The sequence below is a fragment of the Panthera pardus genome, unplaced genomic scaffold (assembly GCF_024362965.1).
Source record: "Panthera pardus isolate Hobbes unplaced genomic scaffold, ASM2436296v1 HiC_scaffold_13, whole genome shotgun sequence".
Taxonomy (NCBI): domain Eukaryota; kingdom Metazoa; phylum Chordata; class Mammalia; order Carnivora; family Felidae; genus Panthera; species Panthera pardus.
In genome coordinates this window covers 17,915,318-17,935,901 of record NW_026526688.1, presented here as the reverse complement: position 1 = coordinate 17,935,901, position 20,584 = coordinate 17,915,318, and the positions used below count along the sequence as shown (strand labels likewise).

Genomic DNA, 20,584 nt, shown 5'->3' with positions numbered 1-20,584 from the left:
TATTCTAACTTTTACATAATGAATATGTATTACTTTTAATAATAAAACAAAAACTAATAAGAAAGAAAGAAAGGTCAATGTGGTCAAGAGGACCATAGAGCAGTAGACCTAAGGGAAGGAAGCGTCTATTTGTTTGGCAATATAGAAGTCATTTGGCAATTTTACTAGACGTCTCATTCCATGGGTGGAGTTGTAAATGGACTCAGAGGAAAAAGAGATAGAAAGCACGGAGGATGCTTTCAAAGAGGTTGACTGTAAAAGGAAGCAGAAATATGGACGTGAACATGAGGAAGATATCAGTTCAAAGGAATATCTGAAGATAGAATTATCTCCGTGCGTTTACAGCTGACAGGAAAGAGCCAATATAGATTGAAAAGTACAAGACAGGGAAGGGATGACTATTGGAACAGTAACTCTGAAGAGACGTTAAGACATTGAATTCCAATATCAGGTGAAGTAAGAGCCTTAGACTAGAAAAGACTTCAGTTAAGAGGAAATGAGGAAAGCATGGGTAGAAATAGAAATAAAGGAACAAACGTTAAACACTTGCATTAGCCTCGAACTCTTTCCCAAATCCTATTTAGATAGCAGTAAAGCTAATTAATACATGGCAAGTATAAAAATCCAAAAGGAATGTAAACATCAGCAGTACAATTTTGGAAACTGAAAAGTAGATGAGTGAGTGGTAATTGACTTAGCAGACCTCGTAAAGTAGAGAAAGCTAAAAAATAACCCAATTTACATCTCCCACCTGCGGAAGACCCAAGAATTGGAGGGATCCTCTTACAGAATGCTGGCAGCATAGGGCATTCCTCCAGGCAAGAGTCTGGAAGAGCCTTCCCTGGGGAATCTGGCCCACCTACAAGGGGGAAAAAAAAATTACTGACATTGGGGATTCTACAAGAAAATAGCCAGCCAAATCACCATACAGTGAAACCCACTATCAAGAAAATCCAACCAGCAGCATAGAGATGCCCAAAAAGAACACTGACAAACAAACTTGAGATTTAAAATAAGGGGCATCTGGGTGGCTCAGTCAGTTAAATGTCTGACTTTGGCTCAGGTCATGATCTCACAGTTCATGAGTTTGAGCCCCACGTTGGGCTCTGACCTGACAGTGCACAGCCTGCTTGGGATTCTCTGTCTCCTCTCTCTGCCCCTACCTCACTCTTTCTCTCTCTCAAAATAAATAAATAAACTTAAAATAAAATAAAATATACCGATAACAATGGAAAACTCAATAGAAAGATTGGAAGAGAAGGTGAAGAAGTCTAGAAATCAGTAGAAATCTAGAAAAACAGAGAAAACAGGGAGGAAAAGAAAAAATAAGTTAGAGAACTATTTAAGAGAGCCAAAATCTATATAATAAGAGTTCCAGAAAGAGAGAGTAAGTAAGGCAAATGGAATGGAGAAAATCATTAAGCGAGTAAGACAAGAACATTTCCCCAGAGCTGAAGGATATGAGTTTCCAGATTAGAAAGACCCAGCAAGTGCCAAGTTGAATGAATGAAAATAGAACCACACCAGTACATTTCATTGGTACATTCGAAGGAGGGGGAGATGGGTGAGAAAAAGGTTCTTTTTTTTGTTTTCCACAGAGCAAAGGAAAAACAGGTCACATAAGAAGGATTAGGGATTTGAGCGGTTTGGACTTCTCAACAGCAATGTTGGAAACTGAAAGCCATGGAAAATGGCTTCGGAATTCTGAGGAAAAACAATTTCCGGCCAAGAATTCGAAACCTGGCCAAACTATCAAGTAAATGTGAGAATAACAACATTTTCAGACATGCAAAATCTCAGAAAGGTGATGGCTGCAAAGCAGACATAGCAGTCAGCCAGGCCAGACTGGAACAGGTCAGGGGCTCCACCAAGAGACTTTCCCAAGAAGAGGAAATTAACATTAGAGGTTGAAGGGATTGACTAGGAAGAGGATAGGGGAAGCCAACTTGATTACTATCAATCCTAAAAACTCAGAGGGATGTGTGTTTTCACTGCCTCCCTTTCATGGCTTTGGTGAGGGATGAATTCCCATCCTAGGGTTGTGGGATGGCTGAGCACAGCACCGGGCACGTGAGATTGACAACAGTTGATTAATCACAAATAGAGCCCCGGGGAGGAGGGCACCACCGCCAGGTTGCACTCAGGGACTGTGAGAGGCAGTCTTTGCAGTGTGAAAAGGGGGAGGTGACCCCTCCCTCCCCACACGAGAATGTGATTGGCTTTTTTTTTTTAGTATGTTTTATTTTATATTTGAGAGAGAGAGGGATTGAGCATGAGCAGGGGAGGGGCAGAGAGACGGAGACAGAATCCGAAGGAGGCTCCAGGCTCCAAGCCGTCAGCACAGAGCCCGATGTGGGGCCGGAACTCTTGAAGCATGAGATCATGACCTGAGCCAAAGTCAGATCCTTACCCGACTGAGCCACCCAGGTGCCCCTAGAATGTGATTGGCCTTCTTAATAATTCCAAGTGCGGGGCGCCTGGGTGACTGAGTCGGTTAAGCATCCAACTCTTGATTTTGGATCAGGCCATGATCTCACCGTTTGTGAGTTCAAGCCCCACATTAGGCTCTGCTCTGACAGCAGAGACCCTGCTTGGGATTCTCTCACTCTCTCTCTCTTTCTCTCTCTCTCACTCTGTCTTTGTCTCTCAAAAAATAAACAGAGAAAATAAAAAAAATAAAATAATTCCAAGTACTAGCAGGGCACTGAAATTCATTACCAAGGGATAAGCAGGAAGTACACCTGGTCCCCTTGATACGGACAGTTGTTTGGCTAGGGGACCTTCCCCATGAGAGCAGAGTGGGGAAGGGAAACTTGTAGAGAAACCATCTGAGGCCCTCCGGGTTTCACCAGATGTCAAGGCAGCACATAATATTGTGCTTTAATTGTAGGCCTTACACCACAGCATTCAGGAAAGGAAAAGTCATTGTAAAATACCTGTGGCTCAGTCGTGCTTGGCATTCACATTTTAAAACACATAAATGAATATAACCTGTAGCAGCATGGGGAAGGACAATACGGTCACGTGTTCATAGGGCCGAGGTTTTGCCATGGTGATTAGCTAATTCCTCATGCTTCCTTGGGGAGGGCAATAGAAAGCGGCTAAAGTGGACAGATCGGTGAATGGCAACATATGCGTGATATTTAGGACTATGGATATAAGTGCTCAGAGAGTCAGCTAAAAGTGGGTGCTTCTGGGGAAGAGAAAATTGAGGATAGGAAGATCAGGGGCTGCTGTTTTATTTATTTATTTTTTTCCTGACCTATTTGTCTCTTTAAATTAAGTGCATGAATAGCTCTGAGAAATTTTTTCAAACCTAATTTTTAAAAATTAAAGAAGGTAAGTTTGTAGTCTACAGGAGAGAAAGTTGAAGAACTTCTTGTCTGATGCTTGAAAGGTCCGTTCTGGAGAACCCCGCAGGGGTTCGTGTCCGCCACCCCCAGCTGGTCCACCCTGGGTAAATGAGCCAGCTTCTTCCAGCTTCCGGGGGCCTCCGCCCCAAAGTGGAGACTTCATAACCGTATCCACTGAAGGTTAGATGAGGTGATGTGAATAAAGGACCTGGCACCGTGCCTGGCCTACAAGCAGCGCTCAGTTGATGTTAGCAGTGAATTCATCAGGATCAGCTTGATTTTCTCCGCAGAATGCAAAGGAGGGTGTTTTGCGGAAAGGGATGAGGGGGAGGGGGTGGGTCGGGAGTTTGAGGAATGAGGTGAACACGGAAGGCAGTCGAAGGCTCTGGACTAGAACTGACAACCACTGCTGCGTGGAATCGGGGGCAGCCGTGGGACCTGGAATGCACGGCCACCCGCTGCACCTGCGCCTCTGAGGGCGCAATGCCTGGGGCGGGGTGGGCAGGGCCCTCCAGCGTCGGGATTGATGGGGGCTCGGAGCTTTGCTGAGCAAAGCCGGCAAGGGAGTTAAAAAACAGTGGCAAGAGAGCAATTGACATGATGGACTGGAGAGTTTCGCTGGAAATGGAACCTGGCAAAGGAAGAAGTGACCTGATGGATGGAGCCTGGAAGTTTGCTTGTGGCCAACGAGGATTACAGGGAGGAAGCGGTGCGGTGAACAAGAGGGAAGGGTCCCCGAGTTCAGACGGGACGTCAGAGAGGATGGGGGGGGGGGGGGGTCCCGGTTCCATAGCTCCACGGTATGGGAGGAAATCCACCACACGGAAAAGAACGTTTCTCTATTAGATCCGCGCAACAACCTTAGAAAGAAAGGAGGAAGCAAACAGACATCTGGTGAATACTTACCAGGTCCCTGGATTGATGTTCCCTATTAATCGCATTTATTTTTTGCAACAGTCTCATGAGGTAAATAATAGCCCCCATTTTACAAACGAGCGAAACTGTAGCTCAGAGAGATTGAATCCCTGGCTCCAAAGTCAATGTAACTTCCACGGCTGACAGTGAACTCAAAGACAAGCTCTTGGCTCAGCAACTAGCTGGGGAAACCAGGGAAAGAGCCTCTGAGGCTCCATTTCCTCCTAATGAGTGAACTGAGCTAGATATTCTCTATGGCACTTCCTGAATTAATACCCAAATATCCAAGTAACGATGTCAGTGAGTGCCGTTTTCCTCATTTGTCAGGTAGAAGTAACAGAATCTTCCTTACCCACCTCAGATAGTTGTTATGAAGATCAAATAAGATAATGTATGTGAGAGGGATTTATAAATTAAGACACACTGTATGACTGAGACTTTAAAACATGTAGAAATACAGGGTCGGTGGGGATCAAAGTCATGAGGAAGAAAAATGGGGAGACTGAGATTCAAACAGTATCCACTGAACATCTATTCTCCCACCTACTAGCCGGAGACCTTGGGCAGATTATCGAACACCTCTGTGCTTCTGGAAAATGGAGATTGAAAACTGGACTGCCTCACAGATTTATTGTGAGAATTCTCTAGCACAATGCAAGGGCTGAAAATATTCACTGTTATCATCATTATTACCACTGTTTGCTAGGTGTGTTGTTTTTGCATAAAAATATGTAATTACGCTAAGAAATATGAATCTATATTATATCATGTAATTTATATATATATTCTTATATAAAAATGCCTCTCCTGGAAAATATATAATATATATCTTACAGACTATAACAGATAGATAGATGGGTAGATAGATAGATAGATAGATTGCTAGAGGATTAGAAAAATATTCAAAGGGGAAGTATCAGGAGCCTGAAATGGGAATAAAGACAGAGCTTGAAGAAAAAGATCGGAGAACTGGGGACACGTGGACTGCTGCCGACACAAGCCTAATAAAGAGAAATAACAGACCCGTATGTCTGATCTGTGGAGTTCATGAAGTCGGCTCGGCTGCCTGCAGCGTATCAGTCCTCAGAAGTATCAATACTTCTGATGAGTACTTCTGATGAGTACTGATACTCATTCATTCTAGAGCCTAGGGTGTGCTTCCGATTGTGTGAGGTGTGGGAGAAGAAAAGATAAGCAAGGAAGGTCCCTGCCTTTAGGCGCCTAGTTGAGAAAGAATCCGTTATTTAAACAAATTGCTCGGATACAACATACAAACTCTATTTTTTAAAACAGGATAGTAATAAATGCTAACATACATTGACTGCTTACTGGGAGCCAGGTGCCGTGCAAGTGCTTTATACATATTATCTTCTTAAATCTCCCAGAAAAGCCAGGATTCCAGTTCCAGAGTTGGCACCATGGACACATTACCCTGCCCTGACTAGAAGGACCCAGTCAGGAGGTGGTTGTGGTAATTGAACTGGGAAGGGCAAGGGCCTGAACTAGGGGAGTGGTGGAAGGAACATAAGATGAAGATATGAATTCAAGTTATGTTCAAGGAATTAAAATGGGCAGATCTTGGCAACCGATGACGTGTGGTGGGTGAAGAGATGCCGGAATTGAAACTTCCAGAGAACTCTGGAGGGACTTTGGCCAGTGACATGAATCTAGGGGACACAAACATTTGCATGTTTTTAAAAGCTCAAGCTCTTTTTAGAATCCCCAGTACCAGATACTGCTAGTTTCCTACCTAATATCCATGAAGTCATCTTCTTACTGAATAGAACATGCACATTATTAGGTACAGAAAAAGATTCCAGCCACTTTTCCTTCTAGAAGTAGCCAATGAAAAGCTAGAAAAATGCATTGGACACAGCTGCTGGAAAGTTCCTTTGTTCCTCTCCCTTCTTTTCTAAAGAGAACATGGGTATGATGGCTGGAGCTTCAGCAGCCTTTTCTGTGCACCTTGAGGATAAGCACTAATTGCTAAGGATGGAGGAGTTAAAAATACAATAGCCTGGGACACTGAAGTCATCGTGGCACCATCACACAGGCCCTGACTGTTCTACTGCTGGCAACTGCCACTAAGTGATATGCCTCACTTCGCCACAAAAACTAAACTCCCATTCTCTCTACCACTCCAGGTCTCTATTCGTTGTAGGGAGCTAGTTGGACTCAAGGCCATCCGCCATGGCAGTCAAGCAGAACTTGGAACGAGAAACCCAAATTCAAAACCAAAGAGGTGGGATTCTCTACTCCCTCGTGGCCTTCCCATGTCTCCCTTCGGCCAGGAGCCCTCGCTCAGTTGAAAATTGGGTTTAGGTTTTGCTGTCAATCAGTTTTCTGTCTTGTGCGACCATGTAGATGCCACCAACTGACAGCAGAAGGAGAGCAAGGGTGTCCAGAAGACAAAGCATTCTGTTTGGAGAAAGTTGCATTTAAGATGATTTAAGGATAGCAAGGTGAAGTGTCTTAGTCCTTCCGGGCTGCTATAACAAATACCATAAACCGGGTGGATTATAAACAAGAGAAGTTTATTTCTCAGTGTTCTGGAGACGAGGAAATCCAAAATCCAGATGTTGACAGATTCAGTGTCTGGTAAGAGCCCATTTCCTGGTTCATAGACCATGTCTTTTCACCCTGACCTCCCATAGCACAAAAGAGGGATCTCTGTAGGGCCTCCTTTATAAAGGAACTAATTCCATTCATGAGGGTTTAGCCTCTCAAAGGCCCCACCTTCTAATAGCATCACCCTGTGGATTAAGATTTCAACATCTGAATTTTAAAGAGACATAAACATTCAGTTCATGGCATGAAGATTTCCAGAAAGGAGTTGGATATTAATGTGAAGCTCAGGAGAAAGGTGTTGGCTGGAGGGCAGGTGGGTGTCTGGAACCATGAACATGGATGGGGTCACTAGGGAGAGTGTTGGAAGGAGAAGAGCAGGCAGTAGGAAGTGAAAGAACACTAGGGATGCCAATGTATAACATGTGGGCAGAGGAGCCCCCAAACGGTGACAGAGGAAGCCCAATTCAGTAAATGAATGAAAACGAGGAAAGAAACGTGTTGTGACGGGCTAGGGAGTCAAAAGATGCCAAGAAAGATTCCTTTAGCGAAACCTTCTTTAAAAGGTCCCCCCCCCCCAAAATCTTATTTAGATGCAAGCTGTCCTCCACGAGGACTGAGGTATGCTGTCACACAAAGGTTTTTCTGACTCGTAAGGCTTTCCTCAAGTCAAGGGGAAAAAAGTGAGGACCAGTGGAAATCTAAAGAGAGGGCGGGGGAGTAGGAGAGACAGGGAGGAGGAAGGGAGGTAACAGACATTCTCTACCTCTAGCTTCCCACTGTAATTCTTCGAGGCAACAGATTGACCATTGTGCTAGTGTTCCGAGCTCAGTGGACCCTGTTTGCCACGTTCCAGGAGCCTGCTGTGTCAACCAGAAAGCCAAGGGTTCAGTTGTCAGAGTCCTTTAAGATGAAAAAGGTGAGAAAAGCAGGTTAAAGTGTAAGACAGAGTCTCTGAGGCTGTAGATGGCCATTATTTAAAAAGTCCTATCGGAGGCACCTGGGTGGCTCATTCGGTTGAGTGTCAGACTCTTGGTTTTGCCTCAGGTCATGATCTCACAGGTTCGTGGGTTCAGGCCCCACAGTGGGCTCTGGGCTGATGGTATGGAGCCTGCTTGGGATGGTCTCTCTCCTTCACTCTCTGCCCCTCCCCCACTTGTGCTCTCTCTTTCAAAATAAATAAGTACACTTTTTTAAAAAATAAAAAGTAAAAACTCATAACTATCTGGTTCTTAAATTTGTAACAGAATAAATATTTAACTTGCATGGATATTTGTAAAAGATTATCCATTATTTTGGTGCAGTTGTGAGCCACTAGTCCCAACACTTAGTTTAAGAACTCTGTTTCAGTAAATAATTCGGACTCTTTGAAAACATATCCTTTAAATCAGCTAAGAGTATTTCCATATCCTTTACTAAAACCACTTCCATTGTTACAAAGGAAGCACATCCATGTGTAAAACATGTGATTTTGCCTGTTTTTCTTATATAATGTGCATTGTAAACACTAAATCTGTCAGGTGCTCGCTATTCATGCAGGTAGCAAGCTACTCTGTTGACGATTCTTTTGATTGCGAAAATCCTTTCTTTTGAATCAGATGAAATATTTGTTTATTGCTTTAGAGTTTTATTTGTTTGTGTGTTTTCTCAATTTCTATTCCTAAGAGAACTAAAGCTATTTCTGTGAGAAGCTCAACAGTGAATGCCTATAAGATAAGAAATCAGATAAACTATCTTTCTGCTAACTGTCACATTGGGCTTTATTAATATATAGCATGTGTGCAAGGAGGTCTCTGTAAATTCCACTACCTCCAAGATGCATGGAATGTTTACTGAAGGCCTTGCCATTGTGTTCTAACAACTGTGTCTAGTTTTAAAGATTCATTTTCAAACACTAAGATCTTTGGTCATTATAATTGCATTCCATATCTCTGAAGAATGCCAGATTCATAATAGAATAGGGGACGTGTGTCTAGAGGCATGCTCTAAAACAACAATGGAAGAAAGCCCAGAAACAATGTCCTTTTCACGTTGCTTACAAAGCCTAACTGCTCTGTAATCAGGAGCACGGCGAACTTGTAAGAGGAATTGAAACATTGACTGGGTACCTAGAAACTAAAAAGGCCATGAAGGAAGGCTGGCTTGTCAAATGGGATTTCCCTTTTCCATCTAGGGAACGTTTATAATTTTTCCTTGTCCAGATAACACAAAGGCCCTCTGCTTTTCTTCATACATATATTCTGCATTTAGAGGAAAATTACCTCACCCTTTAGAATTTCTCCCTTTATGTTGTAAATCACAGTGACTGAAGAGGAGTCCTCATCCCCTTTGCATGCCTGAGACCAGATTTTATCAGGAAATGTTTCATCACATTCTTTTCCTGTCATTAGAGTCAATTATCATGTATATTTATGCATTCCTTTGTATGAAAGTGTGGTTTGGGTCTGAAAAGAGCCTGTACAGAAGGGCATTTTTAATTAGACAGCCTTGCGTCTCCTGACTCATAAATGGCTAAATAAAAATTATATAGACCTATACTGGACAAGCTCATAAAAGCAAGTCTCTGCTGCTTAGCCATGCTTAGCTCATTGAGCTGATGAGCGGTCAGCTGTATTCCTTTCCACCTCGCACATCACCAGCCAAACATCCAGCCAGACTCCGATCCCACAGATTATTACTGGTAATGATGTTTAAGGCAAAATTGTTTGAGCATAGCACCCTGAGCTTCTAATTTGGCAGTTAGAGCAATCTTGTCGTGACGTGTAAACTTTGCACTTAATAGGTAAGGTATTTAACACATGAATTATGTGTAGGGCTAAATGCCACGTCGCAGATTTAATGCCTCAAATTGTGTCCGGTCTACGATCGGAAATGAGCATTCCTAAATGTTCAGCCAAAAGACAAAAAAAAAAAAAATTGCTCTTCCCTAGAATCCAGGTAAAGAAGACTGGCAGATTTCAAAGCCTATACGGTGTTTTCAGAGAGTTGTTTTATTCTTTTAAGGTTAAAAAAAAAAAAAAACCAAAAAACAAAAAACTCTCTTTCTTTAAGAGGTATCCAGAACCTTTTGAGAGAGGGTCCAGTTACTAATATTGAAACAAAATGCCCAAACCTTGCCCTGGCGGCGGGGGGGGGGTTGGCATCCAGCGGTCACCCTGCACGGTGGGGGCTCCGCCCACCAGACAGACCCACTGCCTTTCAAGCAGCAGTTGAGGACATGAAAGGGCAGGAGCTAGGCACAGGCGGCCAGCCCGTGAGGGGCAAGTAGTCGCTGCGGCTACACCTGCTTTCAAAGGCAACAGCTTTGTCCGGTGTCCTGTGATGTCGATCTTGGCAGTGCGAGCCACGTGTTCGTGGCTCAGAAGAAAAACTTCTCCACCAATCTAGGTCTGACTTGGGGTGGGTGGGGGAACTGGCAATAGGTAGATTAAAGAGAGAAAAACATATTCTGCTGGCAGGTGGGAGTATCCTACAGAGCATAGCCCCAGGAGCAGCTAGGGGTAAGGGTTTTTATATGGGCTCCAGAAAGCAGGAGGGCATCAACTATAAGTTCCACAGGTATCTTGGACTATCTAGAATAATGAGTAAAATATCTCTGTTGATTCAAACAAATGGCAAATTTTATAAGTAAAAAACAATTAGCCTGTTAACTTACTTAGTTTTCTCTATCGTGAGTCACTTGGAAATTCTGTTTCTTACTATCATGCATCCTGGTGGTTCCTCTGCTACTGTTTCTTTGCATTTCACAAACTGTACTCAGCGATGCTGCACGAAATGCAGTTAATCCCCTGTCTCCGTGTCAGGTCACTGCTCCAGAGCCGCTTAGAAAAATGTTCTTTCATCTATATTCTTACCTTCCAGGACCTGTTGGTAATATTAATACAGCATTTTTGAATTTGGGGATTCTCATTTGTGATGGGTTTGACTTCTTACTGTCAGTTCTAGATCAACTATCTGTAGATAGTTCTGTAGACTTAGTTGCAAGTTGATTGCATTGCTATTCAGTGTCTAAGAGCATCCTGATAGTTGTGCTGACTGATTCCTAATATCGTCATTGCAGTCTTTTTAGCGGACCGTCTGAGCATGTGTCATTAGGCAGCAGAATTGAGACAGGTGCATTAGCAACAAAAGCCTTAAGTGTGCTAAAGATTTTATCTGATACTCATGTCTCAGTACCGTGTTAACCTTGCAAAATGGCACAATTTCTCTCACGTAGTTTTCTAAATGCGTTTCCGTAGCGTCTGAATGTGGCCCTTCCTGCCAACTGAATGACTGTCGAGGATGTCTGAGAATGCGGCTTTGTGTGAGAAGAGCTTCTTCTAGGAGTAGAGGAAGTACAGTTTGAAATCGGCTACCAGGTTTCTAATTGCCTCCTTGCATAATGCAAGCTGAATAGACTGAAAAAGCCTTGAGTGTGTTTTTAAAATATCTAAACCATCTCTAAAGCCCAGGCCTGCAGGTTTTGTGCTCGGTCTTGCAGCCCTTCTCTCTGTTGGGTGTCGTTCCGCAGTGTACCCAGGAGCTTCCCTGGAGGCCTTCAGAGGAGCCGGCCTTCCCGTGCACGCAGGGAGGACAGCAACCCGTTTGATTACATCTGATCTGCCAATGCCATCGGCTCGCTGACCAAACCAACAAACTGCCTCGAATTCCGGCAGAAACTGGAAATGCGCATCTCACATAAATTAGCTTGAGCAAAGAGACTTCTTGGTAAGATGCCTGGAATTGTTGGTACCATGACGTTTGTCTTTTTTTTGTTGAAAGCAGATGTTCACCACAGCACCCTTTCACAGTGTGCTGCGAAGCCAGCTTGCCTGACACCAGAGAGCATAATCTTTGTGGTTCCACTTTCTTGGCATATTAGCCTTGATTCTATAACAAATAACTTTCCCAAACTACTCATTATTATTCCCTTCTCTCTTCTGGGGAAATGCATTCTTCTTTTCTCCTTTTCCCCCCCCCACGTAAGATGTACTCTTTCCCCACATGCTTTTCCTTAGTTACGTGAACTGTGTAATTGATTGTGATAATTACGGCGAGCCTCATTTATACTCCTAAAGCCACTCCTATTTTCCTGGCCTTTCAGCTATGATTTTAAAGTTCTTCCCATAGGAAAATGTAAAATTCTTTAATGTATTCTCTGATTTATAGTTGAATATATCGCATACATGAATATCAAAAACTGCCTCACATTATACTCGAGGAATCACAATGGCTAGTTTCTAAGCAAAATATTTTCGGCAACTCGAGATTTATGTTAACTGTAGACAAGTACATGAGTCTTCTTTAACCAACCAAGAAGAATTCATAAAATAACAGAGCTGGATTTTAGAAATTCTCTAAATAATGATTTTCAAATTAAAGTCCTGCAAGTAGAAGGAATGCTGTGGCAGTTTCTCTGCAGGAAAGGGCTCAGACCAGGGCTCAGGCGCAGACACACACACACACACACACACACACACACACTGTGCATGCGCATCCGTGTGCACGCATACACACATATGGCACACTCACACACACTCTCCACACACATACGTCACACACACACTCTGACTTCAAGTAGAGCAGTCTGCTGCTGCTGGGTTTTTACCTATAACATCTGTATAAATGGTTCGCCAGCTGTAGGCATCAGCATAAAAGATCTGATTATTGGGGTACAGTCTCCTCATTGTTCCGAAAAGATAAGAAGTGCCAAATGGCTTAAGTGGTTTAACCAAGGCATTGGTTTTCTGTCTCTTGGTCAAATAACGTCTTCACTCACCTTGCTTTCTTCTTGTATTCTTCTTACTTGTTTATAAAATACAGGACCATTAGGTTTTTTTTTTTTAATTTAAAGTTACTTTAAGTATTTAAGTAGTTAATTCATAAATAGAGGCAGTTTTAGTTTTATGACATAACCAGAGAGCTCTTTGTCACTTCCCTTACGCACCTAAAACTATCAATATGAACCATAGGAACTAAAAAGGCATAGTTATGTATCCTAGTGTTGACCTCACCAAAATTACAATGCCTTTCTCTCATTTAATATACAGATCAGAAAACTATGAAATACAGGACAAAGAAAAGATGATATGCAAAAACAGCAAGGTTTCATTCTACTTTTCAAAACAATTTACTGTGCTTCTTTGGCCATTATGCAGAGTTTATCCACATGCTCCTGGAGTCAGTTAATAAAATATATTTGACAGTCCTAAGAAAGGGCAAGTATTTATGATATGCGCTTAAGAAGGTTTTTGGAGCTGTTAAAGATAGCACCAAAAAAGGATCAGAAATCCCGCTCTTCTATCTAAAAGGATAGGCTTATCTAACATAAATAATTTCAAGAGTGGGTTTTCCTTGACATTTTTAACGTAAGAAACTTACAGTAAGAAGATGGCTCTGCATAAGAGACTGTTAAAAACTGAGAACAAACTGAGGGTTGATGGGGGGTGGGAGGGAGGGCAGGGTGGGTGATGGGTATTGAGGAGGGCACCTTTTGGGATGAGCACTGGGTGTTGTATGGAAACCAATTTGACAGTAAATTTCATATATTAAAAAATAAAAAAAATAAAAATAAAAAAAAAATAAAATCTAGAACTACCTTGGGCTTGCAGAAATTGTACCCGGAATCCCTGGGCAAAACAGAGACTAGCTGGGATATATTGGATAAATCAGAGAAAGTGCCAATAAAATGAAAAGACAGAAAAAAAAAAAAAAAAAAGAAGATGGCTCTGAAGTTCCCCAAGGATATTAATGTGATTCGACTTCAGTCAGGTCTCTGTTGTGACTTCACACAAACCATTTTTTTCTGTTTTCTTTATTTAAAGAGCAATATCAGGGCGCCTGGGTGGCTCAGTCGGTTGAGCGTCCAACTTCGGCTCAGGTCATGATCTCGCGGTCCGTGAGTTCAAGCCCCGCGTCAGGCTCTGTGCTGACAGCTCAGAGCCTGGAGCCTGTTTCAGATTCTGTGTCTCCCTCTCTCTGACCCTTCCCTGTTCATGCTCTGTCTCTCTCTGTCTCAAAAATAAATAAATGTTAAAAAAAAAAAATAAAAATAAAGAGCAATATTAACTAATCTCACAAGATTTCTATGAACAAAAAACTATTACAGTAGCAGAAATCTTATAAAATAAGATGCAAAAGAATGCTATTTAACTGTGAAATTTGAATCATGACAACCACATTCATGGGTGACGATGACCAAAGAAACACTATTTAACTAAGGAAAAGCGAGAGAGAAACCTGCATCCTCTACATTTTGAGAATGGTTTTTCCAGAATAAGCAGTATGGACTTATATGTACACCCTCACACACATATGTACACGTAAATTTTATACATATATATACACATATACATATATGTACACACGCACACACAGGAACTTTGGAACCAGACATGAGTTTCAAACTTAGTTCCACCACTTACAATCTACAGGACGTTAATCAAGTTGTTGAACTTCTTTCACCCAGTTTTCTTTTTAAGTGAAGTGTATACAATTTAATAGTTGTAAGTGTTAAATACAACTGGATGAGAAACTTTAGATAATGCATCTGGCACGTAGTAAACACACGGTTTTCCTAAACACACCGGAAAAAAAAAAAGACAAAAAATGGAAGAAGACTTATATGTTAGTAAGTTTCAGGATCCTTCAAAAGCACTTGTTCTGTGATTGCAGCCAGCTTCTCCACATGTCTTACAGCAAGCTTAGCACTCTCAGAGACGTGGTGATATTTTGATACAAATCTTGACTTTAATATAATTGTTTTTCCAGTATGTGTTTTGACTTAGTACAGACTCATAAAAATGGATTGAATGAAAATCAGGCAAAACAATTTACCTGGAGGCAGATCTCCAAGAAGACTATGTTTGAACAAACTGCAATTCTCAATATATATTTGTAATATCACGAGTAAATGAATCTGATGGCATGAAGAGTTTCCTATGAATCAAAGTTAAACAGAGAAAGATCATGGTTTATGACATGTTTAATGTGATTATTGTTACTATTGTCTCTTAAAATCTACCCACTCTGATCAATTCTCTGTCCAATCTTCCCTTAAAGTATGATCTTCTCTCCTGAGGCAGTGACTTCTTTCTTCCTATGCTAGATTTTTCTTCTTTTGCTTCTGTGTGTTTACACTATTTTGACATTAAAAACCTGTACTTCCTAAAGGACATTAAATCATCCCCAAATCTTTTAGGGCTGTGTGGAATGGATAAACGTAACTGGGAATAATGAAATCATTCATTTGATTTGGGTAAATGTTAAAGATTTGGAACCCTTCTGTCATTAAAATCCCATTTGCAGGCCACATTGAAAAATGCTACATAAAGCCAGGGCTAAAGGGCCTGGACTCTTGTCTCTCTGTTCCCACCTCATTCATATTCATCTCCTTCCCCATCAACTACCACGGTCCCCACCAAGGTGGCGCTGAGGGTTCCACAGAGCACCATTCGAAACTGTAGATCACTGTGAAAATGGCCTCTTTATAATCTGTCTGGGAAAAGGATGACTTCTGTTTTCTGGCAGCAGAAAGAATTCTGCATAAAGAGTAATTGCTGAGCTCACAAGAGGTAAAAGAAATCTCCAAGAGGTTCCCCAAACCCCTCAAAGTGAAAGGAAACTGGAGTGGTCAGTGAGGGGCCGAGAGAAGAGCAGTGTTAACCTGCCTGCAGGTGCCCGGTTCATCTCTGTGGCCAGGATGAGGCTTAGACCGGCATGGCAGCGGTAGGGAGGCTGAAGCCCGGACCGATGGAACCACGGGACTTGGCAGGGTCTAGATAATATTAAACTGAGAAAGAGAGAGAGGGGGGGGGGGGAGAGAGAGAGAGAGAGAGGGAAACATACCTTGTACATTTTGAGAATGTGTTTTCTAAAGAAGTTAGAATGTATAGTGCCCCCTGAATCTTACTAACAGCAAATGCAAATCCTCTCAGGAGAAACTTTAGATAATGCATCTGGCACTTAGTAAACAGGCCAAAAAAAAAAAAGTTACATGATACGTTAGTGAGTTTCAGATTTTGCAAAAGAACATGTTCTATAATCGCAGCAAGCTTCTCCATATGTCTTACAGCAAGTTTAACTGTCAGTTAAATTCTCTTAACTCCCAGGTTACCCTGGAGTAAAATCGACAGCATGAATTTACAATGAAAGATCAGCATACACACGTGGGGAAAAAAATCACCTTGAAGTCAGCAGAAACAGCCGATTTAGACCTTTAAAGTCTTCAGGTATGGGAGTATTAGAATTCTTTCTACTTGTTTTGAATTATTGAGCAAGACCAAAATTACCAGGCATGTTGGAAAAGTGCTCCAGAAGGAATTATAGAAATAAAAAAATATCAGATTAAAAGCTCATTTGACAGATTAAATAGAAAACAGATATAGATGAGTTGAGATCAGTGGACTAGGGGTGAAAAAAGCTTATGAATCAAGAAGAATGCAGACAAGTGAGTCTCAGAGATGGAAGACACAAAAAGAGGTTAAGACATAGGAAGCGTAGAAGGAAGTCTGTATGTGTCTAACTGGATCGTTTGAATGAGGAACTAAAAAGGATGGAAAAGAACAATGTGTAAGATAAATATCATGGAAGCTCGCAATTCACAAAACAGAACACAGTGTTTGCCTACCAAAGTAAATTAAAAAGAAGCCAGCACCTAGAGACCATGAACCATCAAGGATAAAAACATGAAGAAATTTCAAGTGAGAATTGTGTACTCAGCAAAATTGCTTTTTAAGAACAAAGGTGATATATTAAAAAAACTTATAAATTAATAAGAAAAAAATTAAAAGTGAGCAAACATGTGAGCAGGCAGTTCACAAAAGAATTTCCAAATGGCCGTTAAGAATACAAAAGATGTTCATCAATCTTTTGTTACTAGGAGAATGCAAATTAAAACTACACCGAAATCCCACCACATCCATATCAGAATGGCATATTAAAAAGATAAACAGTGCCAAGTGTTGGCAAGAGTAAGAAGATGACTTAAACTTATTTATTTATTTTTAATTTTTTTTATTTTTGAGAGACAGAGCGTGAGCAGGGGAGGGGGAGAGAGAAAGAGGGAGACACAGAATCCGAAGCAGGCTCCAGGTTCCGAGCTGTTTGTTAGCACAGAGCCCAACGCGGGGCTCGAACTCACAAACTGCGAGACCATGACCTGAGCCGAAGTCAGACACTCAACCAACTGAGCCACCCAGGTGCCCCCAACTTAAACTCTTATTACTGCTTCTATGATATGAGTTAGTATAATAATTTTAGCACACTCTGTGGCAATACCTACTAAAAGTAAACATATATATAAAATATTTATATATATTTAAATATATTAACTAAGAACTCCTTTCCTATTATATCTATTACCCAGCAATTCCATTCCTAAATATATACATAAAAGAAATAAGGGCTTATGGTCCCTAAAGATATATAGAAAAAGTTTTCAGCAACTTAATTCATAATAGCCAAAGAAGTTCAAACAAATCAAATATCAATCAACAATAGAATGAATAAAGTATGACAGTTGCATATAATGCAATTCTGTACAACAGTGAAAAGAGATAAGTTACAGCTACATGGAATGATAGGAATGAATCACATAGACAAAATTTTGAATAAAATAAGCCATACTAAAAAAAAAAGAGTATACATTATAAAATTATCTTAATGTGAAGTTTTAAAACTAATCTACAATAATAAATGTCAAAACAGTACTTTTGGAGTATACTAAATGGAAACAAGAAGAATGAGCCTGCCAGGTGGTTGGAAATATTCTATATCTTGATTTGGAGGGTGGTTAAATGTGTGTGTGTGTGTGTGTGTGTGTGTGTATGTGTGTGTGTGTGCATGTGCATGTACGTGTGTGCGTGTGCATGTGTACATGCAAAATTTTAATGGATATATTTATATGTGCAAAATTTATTTAGCTGTATATATAAAATTTATATGCCTAACTACATATGACTTATACATCAATAAATTTTTTAAGTTACCGTAGGTAAAATGAAAGCATTTTCAGATTTTAAAAAATGAGAAATTTTTTAAACCTCAAACAGATCTATGCTGAAAAAGAAAGGAGAGTGAAAGTTGAAGAGAGAGAAAGATTACTCCAAAAGGATGGTCTGATATCAAAGAAGTAATGGGAAGCAAAAGAGAAGTCAATATGTGAATAAATACAAAGAGGTATTGTCTCTATAAAACATGTTGCAAGTTTATGGGGTTTTAAAAAAGAGAATTAAAATTTTGACAAAATAGAATAAAAGCTGCAATGAAGTAATTTGAGTTAAATTGTTAAATTGTTCTAATCCCCTGAGAATGGGATTATTTTATTATGCATGGCAATATTTGAGAAGTAATTATGAAAATAATAGAAATAAGGTGTTTAATTTTCAAAAATAACTCACTTAACTGATTTAACAAACAAGAAATATAGAAGAAGCAGGGAATCTAGAAATCCTAAAAAAAGAGTAAAGCAATTTTAAAATATCCATAATGAAAACGAATGTAGTGCTCGCTTCGACAGCACATATACTGAAAATTAATGTAAATAAATTTGACATGGCAGTTGAAAGAGATTGCCAGATTGCTTGGAAAAAAAAATACCTATAACCTAATGACATGTAAAGTTTATAAATGAAGAAAAAGATGACCGTTTAAATTCTAAACTAAAGAAGACATTATCAGAAAAAAATAGATTAAGATAAAAAACATTTCAGGGATAGAGAAGGTCGTTATGTGATCATAAAAGTCTCAGTTCACCCAGAATGATAATTATAAATTTATACACATCTACTAATATAGCAGGTGAAATTTAATAGAACTATAGGATGAAACTGGTAATGCCATTATCGGATGGGAGGTTTCAACACACTTCTTTCACTTGGGTCGAGAGAAAAAAATTAAGATGGAAAAGAATGTACGACACAGTTAACCGAACCTCCACCCCCAAACTGGAAAATAAGTATTTTTCTCATGCACAATGCAAAATTTACTGCATAACTGACCATAAATAATATCTCAAAAATTTTGAAATATTGGTTTATGTTATGGGCTCATTCACTTTAGACAATGCAAATTAACTAGGTGTCATTAACAAAATATAAAGAAAAAAAAAAGCCAGTTTGTCAAACACACTACCAAAGAACTCAGTTGTCAAAGGTGAAATCAGAATAGATACTTAAAAGGCTCAAAACTGAGATGTATTGTGGAATATAGCAGAAATGGTACTTTGAAAAATAACAACAGCTTACATTATATTTATTTTTTTTTTAATTTTTTTAACGTTTTATTTTTATTTTTGAGACAGAGAGAGACAGAGCATGAACGGGGGAGGGGCAGAGAGAGAGGGAGACACAGAATCGGAAGCAGGCTCCAGGCTCCGAGCCATTAGCCCAGAGCCCGACACGGGGCTCCAACCCGCAGACCGCGAGATCGTGACCTGAGCCGAAGTCGGACGCCCAACCGACTGAGCCACCCAGGCGCCCCAGCTTACATTATATTTAAAAAAAGAAGAAAAGCTAAAAATTAATGAGCCACATGCCCAAATTAGCAAAATACTGGAAAGAGTTTGGAGTTAGAAAATAATAAATCAACAAAATTACTAAAAGATAAAATATGGGGCACCTGGCTGGCTGAGTCGGTAGAGCATGCGACTCTTGATCTTGGAGTTGTGAGTTTGAGCCCCACAATGCATGTAGAGATTACTTTAAAAAAAAAGAAGATCAACAAAGCCAAAAGTTGGACTTTGCAAAAACTAATAAACTTCCAACACAACTATAAGGAAAAGGTGAGAAGGCACAAAAAATGTTTGGAATAAAAGTAAGGAGATAGCAAAAGTTCCAGGAGAATATGAAAAAAAAAAATATGCCAAAAAATTTGGGAACTTTGATGAAATGAATACATGTCTAGAGAATTTTTCCTAACAAATCAGACTCGGGGAGATCTACAATACCCAAAGACTTCTCTAACAATTAAAGAAATTGAATCAGTGGCTAAAAAAATAATAATAATTCTTTAACAACACTGAGTCCAAATGCTTTAACAGTCAAAATCTACCAAGTCCTCAAGGTCTTTCCAATCTTAAAAAATATCTTTCACATTATAGCAAGGAAGGAATTACCAACCAACTCATTCTGCAAAGTCCATATAGCTTTGACAACAAAATCACACAATAACTGTAAGAGAAAGAGAAAGGAAATTACAAGCCAATTTCTTTCATGAATGTAGATGCAATTAGCCTATTCAAAATCATAGCAAATCAAACCCAGTTATATAATAATAATAATAATAATAATACACCATGACCAAACTGGGTTTATTTCAGAAATGCAAGGTTCATTTCAAAGTAGTAAATGTATAAACATCATTATCTTGTTAAATTAAGATCGTATCAAGAGAAACAGAAAAAGCATTAGATATAAATTAATATTAAATCATGACTTTAAAAAATTTTAAGATGCAACAGAAGTGCACATTATCAACCTAAAAACAGAGTATCTATCAAAATCCTACAGAAAACATCATATTTAATAGTAAAAATATTAGAAACCTACTTTTAAAACTTAGGAAAAAGCAGGTGCCTAATTTCACCACTCTTATTCAATACTGGAGCTAGAGAAGTAAGACAAATAAAGAAATAAAAGATATAAAGGCAGATAAAATGCATAAAGAAGAGTCACTATTTACAGAAAAAATGTGTTTGTCTACATGAAAATCCCCAAAAGACATACAGATAGGTTTAATTGGATGAGAGAGTTTAGCAGAGACTGGATATGAGA

General features: G+C 40.0%; 1 long non-coding RNA gene across 1 annotated transcript; it reads left to right on the top strand.

Annotated features, from left to right (window-relative positions):
• The first annotated feature begins 7,615 nt into the window (after nt 1-7,615).
• Nucleotides 7,616-18,018, top strand: LOC109250985 (uncharacterized). Its single transcript, XR_002073296.2, has 3 exons — nt 7,616-7,752; nt 15,923-16,042; nt 17,864-18,018. It is a non-coding gene; the product is annotated as an uncharacterized LOC109250985 (long non-coding RNA).
• Nucleotides 18,019-20,584: the final 2,566 nt, after the last annotated feature.